Source organism: Manis javanica, chromosome 12, assembly GCF_040802235.1.
Source record: "Manis javanica isolate MJ-LG chromosome 12, MJ_LKY, whole genome shotgun sequence".
In the NCBI taxonomy this organism is placed as follows: Eukaryota; Metazoa; Chordata; class Mammalia; order Pholidota; family Manidae; genus Manis; species Manis javanica.
Genome location: NC_133167.1, coordinates 82543390 through 82563744, shown reverse-complemented (window position 1 = coordinate 82563744; position 20355 = coordinate 82543390).

The window sequence follows — 20355 nt, the reverse complement described above, 5'->3', positions numbered from 1 at the left end:
TCCTCATCATTTTACTGTTTTAATGTGAAAAAGTATGAAGAATTTTGTCAAATGTATTTTCTGCATCAATTGAGATGATTGTGTGGCTTTTTCCCCTTCTTTTTGTTAATGTAGTGTATTACACTGATGGATTTTTATTTCACATATGTTTCACATATCCTTGCATTCCAGGAATAAATCCCATTACATCATGGTGTATAATCCCTTTAATGTGCTGTTCAATACTGTTTGCTTGTATTTTTTTAAGGTTTTTTGCATCAATATTCATCAAGAATATTGGTCTATAGTTTTCCTTTGTTGTAAGTCTTTGTCTGGTTTTGGTATCAGGATAATGTTGATTTCATAAATGAGTTTGGAAGTGTCCTCTCCTCTCTAGTGTTTGGATGAGTTTGAGGAGGATTGGTATTAATTCTTCTTTAAATGTTTGATAGAATTTACCAGTGAAACCATAGGCTCTGGACTTTTCCCTGTTGGAATGTTTCTGATTACTGATTAAATTATCTTACTAGTTGCAGAACTGTTTAAGTTTTTTCTTTCTTCACAGTTCAATCTCGGTAGATCATATGTTTCTAGGAATTCATCCATTTCATCTAAGATATTCAATTTGTTGATGTACAATTACTCATAGTACTTTTTTTATTTTTGTAAAATTGGTTGCAATGTTCCTTCTTTCATTTCTGATTTTAGTTGAATCTTTTGTCTTTTATTCTAAGTAAATTCAGCTAAAGTTTTGTCAGTTTTGTTGATCTTTTGGAACAAACAACTCCTGGTTTCATTGATTTTTCTCTATTGTTTTCTTATTCTTGATTTTATTCATCTCTGCTCTAAACTTTATTTCCCTTCTTCTGCTAACCTGTGTTTAGTTTTATTTTTTATTTTCTTAAGATATAAATTTAGGTTACTGATTTGAGATCATTTCTAAATCTAAGCATGTAGATCTATAAAATTCCCTCTTAACATCACCTTTATTAGTTTTGATATGTTTTCATTTTCAGTTGTCTCAAGTATTTCTAATTTCTCCTGGAATTTCTTTGACCTATTGGTTGCTTGAGAGTGTATTATTTGCTTTCCACATATTTGTGGATTTTCTAGTTTCCTTCCTGCTGTTTACTTCGTTTCATTCCGTTGTGATCAGAAAAGATACTTTCAATAATTTTAATCTTTTAAACCCTATTAAGACTTGTTTTGTGGCATAACATAGGTCTATTCTAGAGAATGTTCCACCTATAGTTAAGAAAGTGCATTCTCTTGTGGTTGGGTGGGGAGTTCTGTACATGTCTGTTAGGTCCAATTGGCCTATACTGCTGTTCAAGTCATCTGCTTCCTTACTGATTTTCTGTCTGATTATTCTATCCATTGTTGAAAGTGGGGCATTGAAGTCTGCTGCTATAATTATAGAACAGTCTATTTCTCCCCCCAATTTTGTCTATTTTTCCTACATATATTTAGGACCTCTAATGTTTGGTGCATATGTTTAGAACTGTTGTATCTTCTTTGTGAATTTTATCAATAGATAATATCATCCTTTGTGTCTTTTAAGAGCTTTTGATTTAAAGTCTGTTTGATATTACTATAGCCATCCCTGCTCTCATCCCTGCTCTCTTTTGGTTACTAGTTTCTTAGAATACCTCTTTCCATCTTTTCACTTTCAATCTATGTCTCCTTAAAATGATTCTCTTGTACACAACAGATTATTAGATCCTCTCTTAAAAAGCCCATCTGTCAATCTACCAGTCTGTGTCTTTTGGTTGAGTAGTTTAATCCCTTCAACATAATGACTGATAGGGAAGTAGTTACTGTTGCCATCTGGTTGTTTTCTGTATACCTTATAACTATTTTGTCCCTCTTTTTCTACCTCACTATCTTCTTTTGTATTTAGTTGATGATGCGTGATGACATATTTTGATTCCCTCCTCATTTCCTGTTCTGTATATTCTACAGGTATTTCCTTTGTGGTTACCATGGGAATTGCATACAATATCCTAAAGTTATAACAATCTATTTTAAACTGGTAACAACTGACTTCAATTGCAACCAAAAACTACTCCTTCACTGTTTTCCCCCTGCTATGTTATTGATGTCACAAATCACATGTTTATACATTGTGCATACTTTATCATAGATTTATAATTATTTTAGGTTTCTGTTTTATAAATCCAATAAAGCAATAAAGGTAGAGTTTGAACCAAAACCAAACTAATGCAGATTTTTATATTTGCCCATGTATTCACCTTAACTTGAGAATTTTATATTTTTAATGGTTTTCAATTGTTATTTGGCATTCTTTTGTTTCAACTTGAAGGAACCCCTCTAGCATTTCTTGCAGGACAAGTCTAGTGGTAATTAACTCCCCCAGCTTTTGTTTTTCTGGGAATATCATACATTTTCCCTCATTTTGAAAGACAGTTTTTCCAGAACCAGAATTTTCAGTTGACAGGGTTTAGCTTTTTTTTTTTTTTACCTCTTTACATGTATCATCCCATGACTTTCTGGCCTGCAGAGTTTCTGCTGAGAAATATACTGAGAATCTGAGTGAGGATCCCTGTATGTGACGAATTCCTTTTCTCTGCTGCATTCAAGATAGTCTCTTTGTTTTTGACTTTTCACCATTTGGTTATATTGTGTCTCAGTGTGGGTCCCTCATGGTTTTATTTTACTGGGATTTCATTGAGGTTCTTATACGTGCATGTCTTTCCTCAAATTTGAGTAGTTTTCAGCCACCTTTATTTCTTCAAATAAGCTTTGTATCTCTTTCTCTCTGTGTTATCCTTTGGGGACTCCCACAATGAATATATCGATCTACTTAATGTCACAGAAGTCCTTAAGCTCTGTTCACTTTTCTTCATTCTTTTCTCTTTTTTGGCCCTCAGATTTAATAATTCCAAATGACCTATCTTCAAATTGCCAATTCTTTCTTCTGCCTGTTAAGTCTGCTGTTGAAACCCTCTAGAGATTTCTTTAATTTGGTTGTTTTTTTCAGCTCAAGAATTTCTGTTTGGCTCTTTTTTATAATTTCTCTCTGCTGATGGTCTCATTTTGTTCATATATCATTTTCCTGACTTCCTCTAATTCTTGTGTTCTCCTTTTATCTTTATACTTACAAAATTTGTTTTAAACTCTTTGTTGAGTATGTCTGAAGCTTGTGTTTCTTTAGGGTCAGCTTCTGGACACTTATTTTGTCTTATCAAATAGATTGTGTTTCGCTATTTCTTTGTATGCCTTTATGATCTTCTGTTGAAAGTGGGTATTTGAAAAAACATCCACCTCACCCACTCTTTGGAGACTGTTCTGTACAGGGGAAGACCCTCACTAAAAAGCCTAGTATGAAGGTTTAAGATTTTCTCAGGCCTTTTCTGGGCATAATCTTCCCTGGACCCGTGTGTGGCTTCTTTTAAATGTCTTAAATGCCTGAGTGTCTCACCTCTATTCTCTCCCAGGGACTTACCAATTTTATTGTATTCACCTGCCTGTCATCTTTTGCCCCAAGTTATCCATGGGTCTGCAGTCCACCTGAAGCTCACTCGCAACATGTTGCCTGTCAGTGTTTTAGCAACCTCCAATCTGATAGCCAAAGTATACCATATTCCCATCAATGCTCCAAGTCAGGTGAGACAGAAACCAGTCAGGCAGCCTCCCTAAAAGCCAGAATGTTGCAAATAAGTTCTACATCTTTTCCACTCTAAATGAGGAACAGTATTGTTCAGCTTCATCCAGCCAAATAAGGAGTGGGGCAAAGGTGAGCAAAAACACCACAAACTGTCCTATTATTCTGAGTGTGACTTTTCCTTGGTTTGGAATTCATTAGGCTGCTGTAGATACCTGGTTTTTAGAGTTCCCACAAAATTACTTTGATTACTATGTCATTATTTACTTGATGTTTCTGTGGATAAATGAAGGAGTTTCCTAGTTTGCCCATTTTTTACAGTCATCTTTTTTTAAAACCTAAATTGGTGGTATCACTACCATAAATTAGATTAAGTTATTCAATGTCTTCCTATTAAAATAAAATTCAAACTCCTTGGCCTTCAGGCATTGCATAATTTGTCCAAAGCCTTTCCTGTCCAACTATAATTTGCTCTATTCTTTCCACTTCTCACTAAGCTCCAACCAAAATAAAATTTTAGTCCCAGGAATGCTTAAATTCTTCCTGCCTTGAGGTCTTTTCACATGCTCTCGCTTTTATCTAGAACACCTTTCCTTCCCTCTCTGCATTGCTAATGCCAATTTTGTTCTCTCAAGTATTATCTCATGAGACCCTTCTCAGAAAGCTTGTCCTTTACCTTTCACATCAGGTTAGTCCTATTGTTCTATACATCACAACACCAGCCATTTTTCCCTTATATGGCCTTTTCAACTGTAAATATATAGTTTTTTGATGATATTTACTCAATATCTATCTCCCCTACAAGTTTGCAATCTCTTCAGCATAATGAAATGTTTGCTGTTTATTGCTATATCCACAGCCCCTAGGACAGCTCCTAGGACACAGTAGGCACCCAAAAATATTTTTGTTTGTTTCTTTGGTGAATAAATGAAGCTCTTGTTTTACCTCCTCCCCTTTTTAGTACTGTGAGATGCTGCTGCATACGAATTCCATTTCTGGTTTTAATATTTACGCACTAGTCTGTTTCAGTGTCTTTCCATTTTATCCCTGTGCTGACCTGGGGCAACATAACAAAGTAGCAAAGCTTTCCTCCTTCAGTGTCCTTCGACTACCTTAATCATTTTCTTTCCCTTCAGGTAGCCAGTGCTCTCCTCCTGTGAAAAAGTAATTGCATTTCTAAAAATGACCTTGAGTTCTTACTAAATTCTAGACTTATTTCATCAAGAGGCCCTCTTAGCAGTAGACAGTGCATAAACATATGGTGGAATTGCCCACATCATTGACAGGCATGGAAGAAAGGCAACTTTGGAGGGAGCTCCATAACCGGTAGGTAGCAGTGCTGAGTCCCTCCTACCTTCCCTTAGGAAGTGGCACAGAGTCCCTCCTCGCCACCTCATTCCTTTTTTCAAGCCTTCATTCACCTACTATATGAACAGTATATACAGAAACTAGTAGCACAGAAATGAATAAGATTTGATCGCCATCTTTAAATTTAGTCTAGCAAAAGAGATGGCTACTTAAATGAAAATTATAATACATATCTAATTATTAATTCATTCAGCAAACATTTATTGATAACTTAATCTGTGTCAGGCTGTTGAGAAAACAAGAATGAAAAGAAACATTGTTGTTCTTAAACAGATGGCAATATAAAGGCAAACATATTTATAAGCAATTATCGTTGAAATACACGGCTGAGGTCTCAAAGAAGTGGGAAATAATTGCCTCATATAATTCTTTCTGCAACTCCCCTAATAAAGGAAATTTCCATCCTCAGGAATATTTTGCCTTTAACAAATGGCAAGGAGGCAGGCCACTTTTTTTCCAGAAAGAAACAAAGCACAATATAAAGGGAAAATTATGATGAAGGAAGACAAAGGGACCTATAAAATGCAAGGAAATAAATGTCAGGAGAATAAAAGGTTAGAGTAAAAGCTCATTTAAACTTTTAATAAGGTTGAACAGGAATCAATTAAAAACAATATTTTCTCAATTCAGTTCCACAGCTAAAGGGCTGCTGGGATCTTGCTGGGTCACTTGCTTCAATTCCCTGCCTCAAGGATATACTTGATTTCAACTATCCTGGATAGTAACTGTGATGTTCCCACCCATATTTCCTGGTTTCTGTGCAACTTTATTTTTGCCAATTAACCTAATTCATTTTTTTACCTTGGCAGAAGGAAACAATAGAACCAGCATCTATTTATAATCCATTGTTTCACCTAGAGCTTCTCAGAGGCAATATCTGATATGGAATTTGGTGAGACATGGACTACCCAGGGCACACCCCCTTAATCATCACTACCAAACTGTTAGGGAGGACAGAGTGTGAGGACCTGAAGTATAGGAAAGCATCTTAACTGAATTTGTTAGTATTTTGATGAAGAGACATTTGGATTGAATTTCTTTGTTTGCATTAAGGGTCCAAATTACAAACTGTACATTCAAACTCCCTCTCAGGAATCATAGTCTCTGAATCTGTATGCATCCTCAACTTTTTTTGACCCTACAATGGAAAACCAAAATATCAACTGTAGTGGACACTGTGAAGCTCAACCACGTCAGAGCCCAATGATCCTCCCTAACTTTTTAATATCAAGCAGGTTGTGTCCTTAGATAATAAACAATCCTTTTACATGTTTTGAATGTTCAATGTATTAAATCATTGCCAATAAAATTTATAAATTGATTTTCCTTAAATATTTCCCCCTTTATTATAAATGAAATTAAATCTTCTTAAATGATTTACAATAGATTTAACAATTTAGCCTGGTGGATTCTTTTGAACCTACAAACACCTCAATCAGTAGACAAACCAACCTGAAATACAGTGTTTCCAAATGTAGTACTAATTTAGACTTAATCACATTTAGAACATCAACATGGGCTTGATCTATTTCTTTTTTATTTCTCTATTTGCCTGGAACAAATAGTTCTAAAATTCATATGAAACCACAAAAGATCCCAAATAGCCAAAGATATCCTGAGAAGGAAGAATAAAACAGGGGGGATCTTGCTTCCCAACTTCAAGCTCTACTACAAAGCCACAGTAATCAAAAGAATTTGGTACTGGCACAAGAACAGACCCATAGATCAATGGAACAGAACAGAGAGCCCAGATAATAAATAAACACATATATGGCCAATTAATATATGATAAAGGAGCCATGGACATACAATGGGGAAATGACAGCCTCTTCAACAACTGGTATTGGCAAAAGTGGACAGCTACATGCAAGAGAATGAAACTGGATCACTGTCTAACTCCTACACAGAAGTAAACTGGAAATGGAACAAAGGCCTGAACATACATCATGACAGCATAAAACTCACAAAAGAGAAAACATAGGAAAAAATCTCTTGAATATAAACATGAGCAACTTTTTCCTGAACACATCTCCTCAGGCAAGGGAAACAAAATCAAAAGTGAACAAGTGGGACTATATCAACTAAAAAGATTCTGTACAGCAAAGGACACCATCAGCAGAACAAGAAGGCATCCTACATTATGGGAGAATATATTTGTAAACGACTTGTCTAATAAGGGGTTCACATCCAAAATATATAAAGAGCTCATTACCAAACTGTTAGGGAGGACAGAGTGCCTCAACAACCCCAAAACAAATAACCCTATTAAAAAATGGGCAGAGGAGGTAGAGAAAGACAAATGCTAAATGATTTCCGTCATTTGTGGAGTATAACAATGAAGCAAAACTAAAGGAACAAAATGGCAGCAGACTCAGAGACTCCAAGAAGGGACTAGTGGTTACCAAAGGGAAGAGGTGCAGGAGGGTGGGTGGGGAGGGAGGGAGAAGGGGACTGAGGGGTATTATGTTTAGTACACATGTTACGGGGGATCACGGGGAGAACAGTGTAGGACAGAGAAGGCACATAGTGGATCTGTGGCATCTTACTACACTGATGGACAGTGACTGCATTGGGGTATGGGTGGGGACTTGATAATATGGGTAAATGTAGTAACCACATTGTTTTTTCATGTGAAACCTCCATAAGAGTGTATATCAATCATACCTTAATAAAAATTTTTTTTTAAATAAAAAATGGGCAGAGGATCTGCACAGACACTTCTCCTAATAAGAAATTCACATGGCCAAACAGGCACATGAAAAGATGCTCCACATCGCTAATCAACAGGGAAATGCAAATTAAAACCACAATGAGGTATCTCCTTACACCAGTTAGGATGCCCAATATCCAAAAGACAAGGAACAACAAATGGTGGTGAGGACGCAGAGAAAGGGGAACCCTCTACACTGTTGATGGGAATGTGAATTGGTTCAACCATTGTGGAAAGCAGTATGGAGGTTCCTCATAAACCTAAAAATAGAAATGCCATTTGACCCAGGAACTCCACTCCTAGGGATTTACCTGAAGACAACAAGATCCCTGATTCTAAAAGACATACGCACCCCTGTGTTTATAGCAGCACTATTCACAATAGCCAAGACATGGAAGCAACTTAAGTGTCCAACAGTAGATGAATGGATAAAGACATGGTACATATACACAATGTAGTGTTATTCGGCCATGAGAAGAAAACAAATCCTACCATTTGCAACAACATGGATAGATCTAGAAGGTATTAAGCTCAGTGAAATAAGCCAGATGGGAAAGACAGGTACCAAATGATTTCACACATTGGTGGAGTAAAATAACAAAGCAAAACTGAAGGAACAAAACAGTGGCAGACTCCAAGAAGGGACTAACTGTTACCAAAGGGAAGGAGTTGGGGAGGGTGGGTGGGGAGGGAAGGAGAAAGGGATTAAGGAGCATTATGATTAGCACACACAATACAGGTAGGTAACGGGGAGGGCGGCATAGCATTCAAAGACAAGTAGTGACTCTATAGCATGGACAGTCATTGCAATGGGTGGGGGCTGGTGAGGACTCGATAATAGGGTGAATGTTGAAATCACAATGTTGCTCATGTGAAACATCCATAAGATTGTATATGAATAATACTTTAATTTTTTTAAAAAAGATGATGTTTTAAAGATTATATAGTCCCTTATAGTTATAACTATTTATTAAACCAATACGAATTTTTCTAACCATGAGGTTCAACAAAATGTTGGTTCTTTGTAACTGGAAGTTACTCCTCATATGATGAATCCTTAAGGTACTTGGATGGCATTCAATAACCATCCCCATTATAGCAGCACTAAATTTATATATGTGCAATTACACTCCTATAACAATGAGCACAACTAGTACCAAATTTTGGTTTCAAGCTACCACTAAGAAAAGCACAAGTGCTACTTGGAGAAATAACTGATTCAAGGTACTGGAGAGAGAAAGTGTAAGATGAGCTGGAAGAGCTTAGTGTGCCAGAAAGTAAGATGCTCAAAATGCAGTGGGCAATATGGCAACTAATAAGTGTGAAAGGAATGAAAGGGGAATTAGAAAATTTTTCAACCATATAGTAATAATTGATTCATACAAGAATCATTAATGGGTGATTATCATGAGAAAATTTGTTGGGATATTCACACACTTTCAAAGTGTCTCCCTAGTGAAATATCTTTCCAAGTATTTGTTCAATTCCAAAGGGAAAATGGTATTTACAATGAAGAAGGCTGACAGATAACCCCTTAACCAAGGGATCAAAGTCAACAGCACTAACAGCAGTAGAAACTGACATGGCCCAGATGATGCACGGAGCAGAGCGCAACATCACATACACAACTCCTGCCAAAAATGCACAGCCTGAATCTACATGAGGACCCACTTCAAAAATGGTGATGCTATGAAAGCAGAAGTGAAGTGAGGAAATCTCCTAAATAAAGAAGACAAAGAGATTTGACAATTAAATGCAATGTGTGATACTGGCATCAGATCCTCAATTGGAAACAAAAGGTTATTAAGAATGTTATTCCTATTATTTGGAAATATTTTATTATAGACCATATACATTAGATACTAATAATGTAGTAATGCTAAGATTTATGAATGTGATATTTGTGATTAGGTAAAAAGGTAAAATAATGTCCCTGTTCTTAGAAAACACATGCTGAAATACTTTGTGGTAGGGTCATTAAGCCTGAAATTTAATCTAAAATGATTTCATGATTTAGATAATAATATTAATGATTTTATAGGAACACTTATATATGAGAGAAGGAAAACTAATGTGGAAATTGTAAACACCTGGTGAATATAGGTAAAGGGTGTATAGGAATGAGGAATGTGAGTTCTTGGAAGAATAAAGGGCTAGTATTGTCCACCACTTTTAATTTGACAAAACACCTGAAATACATTTCTCTTTGGATTCATGTGTTTTACTCATTTTTCCAATTTACTGCAGTATACTACTTAGAGAGTAATATATAGTACTATACAGTAACATATACACATATACATATGTATGTACAATATATATATACTGTATTTATATATATACACACATGACATATAGTATCATGTCATACTATATACATACTATATACTGTATATAGGATATGTTGCAATATCCCACTTAGAGAACGAAGTTTAATTAAGCATCACTTTTTGCTACATTGATTGGATACGTTACTTTACAGACTTTTCTCCTGACAATATGTCAGCACTGTTGGCACTTCTTTGTGGTATGTTCTTCCTCCATTTTCAGTTTTAGCTGAAATAGAAGCTCCTCTGCGATCCTACCCTGTCTCCTCCAAAAGACTTCGTGTGCTCCCACGAACCTTCAAATAATATTCTGACACTGCTGTTTCTCCTTCTGCCTACATGTGCCTATCTGTGATGGTGTTTCTGAACTACCATCCAACATTCCTTTTCCCGACCCATAATTTGGAAACAGGAGTAGGGGATTTATTTTCCTTCAGATTATATCTCCTCCCTGCTGACTTCTCTCACCTCACCACTGCCTCAGAATATCCAGACAAGACAACCGGCTGCGGCATCTCACCCCAGTTCAGACCCGGTGCTCCCACCAGCCAGGTGGGTGGCTGTGGATGTTTACGGCTCTACCTCTCAGTCTTCTCATCAGTAAAACTGTAAACTGTCCTTCACATAGTTGTAGTCAGCATCACATAAGTTAACAAATGTCAAACTCTTAGCACCCTGACTAGCAAAAAAATGTAAAATGAATGTTACCTGCTGTCATCACCATCAATGCTACAGCAGCGCAATCAGCAGCTGTCCAGAGACAGAAAATCAGAACTAATGAAATGTAAATGTTTCTAGTCGCTGACATTAAGGTGTGTTTAATGAGGTATGTACCATAGTTAACTCTTATGACCAAAGTTTCAGAGAGTCTCATAGAGGGAAAGTCACAGTAATTTTAGTCCTGAGTTCACAAAAAGCAACCATTAATTCTTAACCTAATTAATGACATTAACTTTCACAATAATATGTTCCAAAAGCAGAGAAATCTATTAACCAAATAAAAGTATGACTCATATATTCATGGGTCCATTCTTTAGCTGGCATTCATGGGGCATCTACCATCTATCAGGTACTCTTCTGAGTCTTGGTGACATTGCAATAAACAGAGTAGACAAATTCCGTGCTTCCATGAAACTCACATTGAATGAACATACAGTCATTCAATGCAAAAATAAATTCTGTATGTTATACATCACATAGTGATAAATGCAAAGGCCAAAAGGGTCAGAAAGAGACAGAGAATAATGAGGAAGGTGCTACTTAAATTGGTAAGTCAGAGAAGGCCTCCCCCAGGAGTTATCACTTTGGAAATTCCTGATTAATTTCATCTTCTTATGTTTTGAATAATATAGATATTAAGTCTGCCAATATACAACAAACTCATATCCTTCATTGTGTAAAATCTTGCCCAAGATCACTGTGTCCAGATTTTTAAACAGAGGAACATTCTTGGCTAGTTATGGATTAATTCCGATCCATAGCATACCTGCAGCTGTTGAGCACACACACCAACTTCAATTAGTTCCAGCCTGGGAAGCACCACTTAGCTCCCAGTGAAACAGAGATGTCAGCTTCGGGTGACTAGTTTATGCTAGCCTGAGCTACATTTAGGCAATTTATGGGACATAGTTTACTCCAGACTCATTTATCAGTCTACAAAAACCATTGTATTCTGAGTTCTGTGTCTGTTCAGGATGCTAATGGTTAGTGGTTCTCTTCTGTGATTAGAGTGTGGCTGTGACATTTCTTTTTCTTCCCCACCCCACCTTTCTTGGTTAACCCTCACTTCAAGTATACTGCAAATCATTAAAAGTCTCTACCTTTTTCCAAAAATACATAATATCAATTATTCTATTTTTGAGGGTCACATCATATTCTATAAGGAATCTCCTCCATTTCATGTGGTCAATGATTCTGTGATACGCTGCCCAGACTCACCTTTAAGAATGAAGGACCTAGTCTCGCCCTCAGCCCTATTCTGGAAGAGCCTTGGTTGAAGAGAGCTATGTTGCCCAAGGTTACTTCCCTGGACATCCTGCATCTAATGACTGGTCAGACATAGGCATATAAAGGCCCAGTCCCCTCTCCTCAACTCAGGACCACTCTACAAGGCCTGTCCACACCAAGATCTCCCCGTGGGCCACTGTGGCATTCACTGAGCTCACATCCCAGCCCAACCATTCCTGCTGCCCAGTCTCACTTCTTTCTCTTATCTTCCATGGATCCTTCCTCCAGAGCACTCTCTAATGCGCTATCACATTCCAGGGAGACTAGCATAAATTCAATGCTTCCATTAAAGACCTAAGGGATGCAAAGGTGTTGATCCCCATCATATCTCCATAATTCACCAGTCACTCACCTTAGATGGACTGTGAAGAATAACAATGGATTACCTCAAACTCAACTAGGCAGTAGTAGCCCAATTGCAGCTGCCTACCAAATACATCATCTTTGCTCATACAAATTATGACAACTCAGGCACATGACTTGTCAAACACATTTTTTTCTTAGCCTCATAAACACAGAGAACAGACTGGTGGTTGCCAAAGGGGTGGGGGTGTGGGGGATGGATGAAATAGGTGAAGGGGATAAAGAGGTACAAACTTCCAATTATAAAACACATTAACCACAGGGATAAAATTACAGCATAGAGAATATAGTCGATAATATTGCAGTATCTTTGAATGTTGACAGACGGTAACGATACTTAACATGGTGAGCATTTAGTAATGTATATAATTGTCAAATCACTATGCTGTACACCTGAAACCAATATAATATTGCATGTCAACTGTAGTTCAATAAAAAATACATTACTTTCTAGCCATAAAAGAAAAGAAGATCAGAAAGAGTTCTGGAAATAGATAAGAGAAGACATATGCAGTCCTGCCCAGGAGTTACATTAATTCTTCTTCCATGCCATAATATAGTTTTAAGAGACATTGACTGACTAGGCACATCACAGAAAATCTTACTGGTCCATTATCCCTGAGAGAGCATGCAGACTGGATCAGATGAAAAAAAAAGTGACAAACACACTGCAGGCCTAGGTGAAATACATGGATGCCAGAGGGTGGGAGATAAACCCTATGAGCATTCAGGTCCAGCCATATCAGTAACATTTTTAGGAGTTTCATGGTCGTAAGCATGTTGGGACATTCATTCCAAAGAAAGGACAGATTGTTGCAACTTGAACATCCTACCACAAAGAAGGAAGAAAGAAGTACACACAGAAGGTGTTTCCATGTCTGGGAATTTCCATAGCCAGGAATACTGCACCAAATCGTGTGCCAGGCAGCATTAAAGATTTCCAGCTTTGAGTAAAAACCAAAGCAGGAAAAGAATGTATACAATGCAGACTGGTACAAGTACCCCTGTCACTTGAGTAACATAACCCACCAGTATGCATCGCATTAGGGTTATCTGCAATGGGAAAGGTGCCGTATGGTATTTATAGCAAGCCCAAATGAAGAGTCACAACACAGATAGATGTTCAGGGTTTTGGAGTAAGGCCATGCCATCTACAGCAGATATTTATACATCTTTCAAGAAGTAGATCCTGTTATTCTATTGGGTCCAGGGTGAAATGCAGTGCCTGACCATGGACACCAAGTAGCCAGGAGGCCTGAACTTCTCATAAGCTGGGTACTGTCAGACTACAAAGTCATCAGGTCAGATAGTTCTAGGACTCACACATCATGAGATGGACACAGCAGACCCAAGACCAAGCATTAACAGGACCAGGAGACACAAGACAGCTACATGAGCAGGTAGCTTAAATCCTGAAGTAATCTACCGTTGTAGCATTTGGCCTATCATACCCATCACCATACTGGGGATCCATCACAGGGTTGATGCAAAGGAAGACAACAGACACATGTTCTGGGTTTGGATTCGGCTTTTTCTTGGAAAAATATCCACGTTTGGTTATAAATGGGTTTGCCCTATGTGTGGATAAAAGCTGAAAACAGAGGGAGGTTATATTATAGCCTGACTTAGATGAGGCTCTTAAGAGTGACAGAGGAAAATCCTTCCAATAAGCAGAGCTTAAGGCAATGCGTTTGGTCATGTTCTTTGTTTGAAAAGAGAAGTATCCCAATGTGCAGGGACCGCTGAGCAGTAGCAAATGGCTTGACTTAGAAGCTCAGTAGTCAAGAAGAATAAAAGCTGGGAGGGCAGGAAAAGGAGCCCTGGGTTAGCAGGATTTGGATGGACATGAAGTGTGAAGATCTTTGTGTCAAATGTTAATACCTGTAAAAGAGCATCCATCATGGAAGATACACGAAATAATCAGGTAGACAATGCAATCAAGCCCGTTGATGTCAGCCAATTTCTGTAATCAACCTCCCTGGCACTAGCACAATGGACACTGGAAAGAAACAGCTATATTGGCAGGGATAGAAGCTATGCACGGGCTCAACACTTTATCTCCATTTACCAAGGCTGATCAAGCTAGTGATCTGACTGAACGTTCAATCTGCTAGAAGCCGAAACCAATGTTAACTGCCCAGAAAAGCACCGTCCCTGCAGGAGCCAAACAGCCACCTGGCTGCTTGTTGAATATATGGGCCCTTTCACCTGAGAAGAAGCTGTAATGCATTTGACAGGAACGGACACATGTTCTGGGTTTGGGTTTTCTGCCTGGAGCACACCAGTCATCAGTCTGAGCACTTAAAGCATTCGATTTATCAGTGTCATCCTACATGACACAGCGTCAGACCAAGGGGACCATGTCAAAGACAGCAGGTGCAAGAACGGGCACCTGGACCTGAGCATGAGACCATTTGTCATATGACCTAGCACACCAATAAAAAGCTGCAGGCCCCACGGAGTAATGGGGTGGCCTGTTGAAGGCACAGCTGAAGGGGCAGCTTAAATGTGATACTGTCAATGTGGGGTTCCAGCCTCAAAAAGATATTGCGCACTCCAATTCAATGATACTTAGGTTGTGCTACGTTTCTGCTGTTCGAGTACATGGGCTCAGGACCAGATATACAGAAGCAAGAGTGGAGCCGCCGCTCACCACTCCCAGTGGTCAGTGCGGATGCTTCATGCTTCCCATTCCTGCATCTCTGGGACCTGCATTATACTTGAGGCCCTGTTTTCCAAAGGAAAAATGGTTTCACTATGGAAGCAAAAAGATTCTAGTTGTAGTATAAGCTTTGGCTGACATCTTAGTCATTTTAGGCTCTTTGAGCCAAGAGAGAAGCTTATAAAAGAAAGAGCCGCATCTTGGCCATGGTAATGAACCCTGATCATTGGGAGAAGGTAGGCCTTCTTTTTTCTACACAATGGGGACACAAGATGTGATCCACTTGCCTGAGCTTGATGGCAAATGGAGGAGGGCAAGGGAGGCTCAGGGTGCGCAGGGTCAGGCCGCCGAGACTGGCGGGGCACACGGGGAACGGCTCTGGTCCTTAGTCCTGCACTAAGCAGAGGTTGACTTCCAGAGTGGAGGTTAATTGATTTTATGGCCTTGGGAATATCACTCGGAGTCTCTGGTCCCATCTCTAAAATGAGGTAGACTAAATGATCTTTAATGTCCTTTAGAGCTCTAAAAGCCTGACATCTAAATATATAAATCCCAAAATCATTATTTCTGTGACATGGCATTTAAGAGGGACATCTCTGTTTTATTGTTAATTTTGTTACCAAGAAAAAAAAATGTTAAGTCCGTATGAAAAAAATCTCAGGTCCTTGCCCCCCCAAAAAATGTTTTTTAAGTCCTATTAGTTCATTGTTTCTCGCCCCTTTGTTCCTTCCTTATTGACCTTTAAAAATTTTTTTTGTGTGTGTATACAGTTATATAATCATCACCCAGATCAAGATATCAAACATTCTCACTAATTTTTCCCTCTTCACCTATTTCACCGTTTTTTAAAAATCCTTTTCTGGCATGTACCTTTTTCTCCCGCCCCTAGGAGGCTTTGAACAAATGACGGTACTCAGCACCGACACACGACTCTTGTAATGAATGATTTCAAACATTTCATGTTTCTCCTCCCTGTTTCGCTTCTTTGCGATCTCTGTTGCATCAGACAGACTTTCTGTCTTGTTCTCCTTATTCAGTATTCATAATTCAGTTTATGACTAGAGCTCCTCAGAAATACATGCATGTTCTCACCAAATGCTTTTCCTTCCCTAACGCGCATGCTCTACCACCTTCCTGCCCCATTCCATTCAGCCGGCATGCCTTTCTCAGCATTCTTGTAGAGGTTGCCTAAAACGACCCCTGTTCCCTTTCCTATCCCTCCCTGCTAGCATCCAACAGGCCCACACATTTGCATGAAGAAGAAAAGACATGCCCACACATTGCACAGGAGCAATTAGGAATGAGCCATTCTGGACGTCTGAAGAGGAGCCCCAAATAGACATGAGCTGAGTGTGTTCAGGGCTCACTCTGCCAGAGGAGTTCCCTCAGTTAGTTCTCCCAGGCTGTATTTTCAGAGTCATCTGTCACAGCTCCCAGGCCAGAACTCATAACTCATGTGCTGTGCTCTCCATCAAGACACAGTTAATGTCAGAAAGGGGTTACTCTCTAAAGGAGATCTTGACTCATGTCCTGACTGCCAGGCCACAGAGCCGCTGAAAGGAAGAGCATACGGCTCACCTGCATCAAAGCTACAGTGACAACCTTCCACACTGTACAATACATGTATATCTCCTCTTCTCAGGCCATCCCTCCAAACCAGTAATGTACTTTTAAATGAGGGATGTTAACAATAAATACGTATTGCCATGTATGGTGGACTCCAATGCTATGTGAAACAGAGACATCGTGGCAGAGGGAGAAAGTGAGAGTTGGTAGGTTCCTACATTAGTGTCTCCCACATGCTCCTGGTTGCTTGTCCGCTTCTGGAAATGTGTTTATTCCTTGTCAGTCAATGAATGAATGTCAAAGATAGTTTTGGGGTTGTTTTTCAGATCCTCCCATTAAATCATACTGAATCTGTAAGAGAATAAACCCCAACTCCTTTAAACCAAAATACCATGATTTGGAGTATTCTTTTTCCTAACCTTGTTAACTGCCAAATGTTCTCAATGCCTGGTTCTTAGTTTTAAGATGAAAGCATTTTCCTCTCCTTTTCCTCTCAGAAGGTCAATTTACTAATCCAGAATTGTTTACCTTCTTTGCTTATTGACACGTCACATCACAACGGGTTCACCTACTCTGTTGTCAGAGCACTGAACACAGACATGAAGGTGGGAAGGTAACATTCATGCCATAGTATGTGCCAGCAAACAAACAGGAATGCTGGCTATGAAATTCCTTGAGGATGAGAAAATGTGCACCTGTGTGCCTCAAAGCCTTGTGTCTCGAACTGCCGCTCCCCTCCTGTCAACCTTGCACAGTGAGGGGAAGAAGGTTGGGAATGTCTCCAAAGCTCTCAGAACAGCACAAAATGGGACAGCAGTGCCACCAAGGGACAGAGAGAGCAGCAACTAATAAAAACCAGTACACAATGCCTTACACACAGAGGATGCTGGGTTAATCACCATCAACCTACAGTTTAAAATATACTGGCTGCAATGTCGATTTGAGAGACCAGAGAGGTGTTGCGTTCCAACCATCTCTTTGAAATTCACACCCAACTTCTTCCATGGATTGTGGCCCCAGGATGCAGGTGTTAGAAAGGTTTACATTTGGTGCTAACTGAAAAATTGGGTCTCTCAGTCCTATGGAGAATATAATGTCTGCAAGAACAAAGATGATGAATGGACCGAGTGTGTTCCTTCACCCTACCAGGCTCACATGCTCTCATGTGACAGTGAAGGGAAATGACAGCAATTCCTTTAACTACTGACAAGAAACTGTGGTCATGGGAGTACCATCCTGGGCAGAGCAGATGATACCATAACCCCCTCACTCTGCCATCCCCCCTCCCTGGGGAAATGCCCTGTGCTTTTCGCCATGAGAGAGCCATGTCTAACAGGACACTGACAGCAGCACATTATATCCTGAAAAATCACGAGCTGTAATGTGGCCAAGCACCGTAAGGAATCACCACAGGGTGCCACTTTCTGCTACTAGTTAGGCATGAGCCTTACCCAGCAATGATGTAACACTTTTTAGAGTTTTAAGAATCTGTCAACCACCCAACACTCTCTATCATCCATAACAGCATTTCATGGCATTTGCATATTTGTATAATACAAATACAGTTTTCAAACTGCCTGCAGATATATTCTTGATTAAATTCATTCAATATTGTTTAAGACCTTACAATAAGCCAGGAAAATAACCCTCACACATAAACATACAACAGCAAATTAGGTATTATTAGCTCCATCCAGCAAAGAAGAAATGGAAGGCGGGGATGTAAAGTAATATCCCAAGGTCACAACATGGCAGTTTAGAGAAAAGGTTGGCAAGCAATACAGACAGAACGATTTGCCAAGGTAGTAAAGGTCTGTTACCAGATTACTCTCAATTACCAGCACAATGAATATGTAAAGGAAAAAGGTAAAGCCTCTGATAACTCAGAAGCTTCTATGCACTTAACTGCTTCAAATTTAACATTGAAATTAAACCTCTAAATTTAACTTCTTTCTGTTTTTCCTCCTCCTTTTTCTGTCGGAAGTGTGTGAATGAATAAAGATATCACCAAATCTGGTTATCATCAACAGGAATTCTTACCCTTTTTTGCATCACTGACCTCTTTGATGAGCCAGTGAAGTCAAAGAATTCCATCTTAGACTACTGTTTTCAATGAATAAAATAAAATATGTAGGATTCAAAAGATAATAATCAAGTTGAAATACAATTATAAAACTATCAAAACAACTGCAATTTAAGGATAGTACTTATGTAATGCATTAAGAGACACTAGCTGCATGTCTAATAACTATTCTAATTTAAAAATAGTGATAAACATCAAAAAGCCTCCACAGGGATCTGGGTGATGCTGCGGTTGTGGCTGCGTCCACCCCACCGTTTCCTGGACTTGCCATTGGAATGAGGAGGGAGATGTCTAGGCTGGCATGTGCATACAGTGAGACAACGAATTTGACCGGATCTGTACTGTTGGAACTCAACCAGGAGTTGGGAGGGGTGCAAGTTGTAGCACTCCAAAATCTTATGACTATAGACTATCTACGGTTAAAAGAACATATGGGATGTGAACAGATCCCAGAAATGGGCTACCTTAATTTGTCTGATTTTTCTCAGACTGTTCAAGTACAGTTGGACAATATCCATCATATCATAGACAAATTTTCACAAATGCCTAGGGTGCCTAAATGGTTTTCTTGGCTTCACTGGAGATGGATGGTAATTATAGATTTGCTTTGTTTATGTCACCGTATTCCTATTATGTTAATATGTGTGTGCAAATTAGTTAGTAGTTTAAAACCTATACATACTTAAGGTACTCTACAAGAAGATATGTCAAAGAAATAATCAATCCTCCCATGTTTTCTTCCATATGCTACCTCTATAGCTTTTCTTCTTCCTTCTTAATTACAACGCTTAAATAGAATTCGTGCCTCATATAGAATTTACCGAGTATCATAATTCCTCCAGGTGGTAAAGATACCTCGAGACAAGTGCTGGGCATAGAAGCCACAGGGCATAAATCTGCAAAGAAGTAAAAAGCTAACCTTTTCAAACAATATGGCATCTCTCTCACTTACCATCTTTACATTTCCCTGTATGGCCCGGAAGATGACTGGTTAGCCAGAGACGGGTAAGATTCCTCAAGGGAGGAACAACCTAAGACAGGCACAGTCGCAGGGGGGCCATCAGGTGAGAAATTGGGGATCAACAGAGGTGAGGCTCAGAACCTCATCCCCCCTGCTTTGAGAGAAATCTGCATCCATGGATGTTTTGCTGCCCTTGTCTAGCTTGGATTAATACTTAGTCCACAGGCACACACTTAATCATCTACATTTGCCCTCTTACAGCACTAAACTATGTTTTCTACCTTTATCTTGCATCTACCTACCACTTCAGCATTTTATTAAAAATAAAAATAATAATAATAATAAAGGGAGAAATGTGGGATCAACATATAAATCAAGTATAAAAATCAAACGAATATTCATATTTGATCTGATTGTTTATAGTTCATAATGCGTGATCAAAACCGAAAGTTTCTGTGATGAATGCCCTTGTACTGTTCACCATGTAAGAATTTATTCACTATGTAAGAATTAGTTCACCATGTAAGAACTTGTTCGTTATGCTTCAGAAGATTGGAGACTGATGAGAATTAGGCTTGAGATGGATTAATGATTGTACATTGAGCATTGACCCCCCTATACTGAATTTTATTGTTGTTAACAACCATTTGATCAATAAATATGAGAGATGCCCTCTCAAAAAAAAAAATAGTGATAAAGCATAA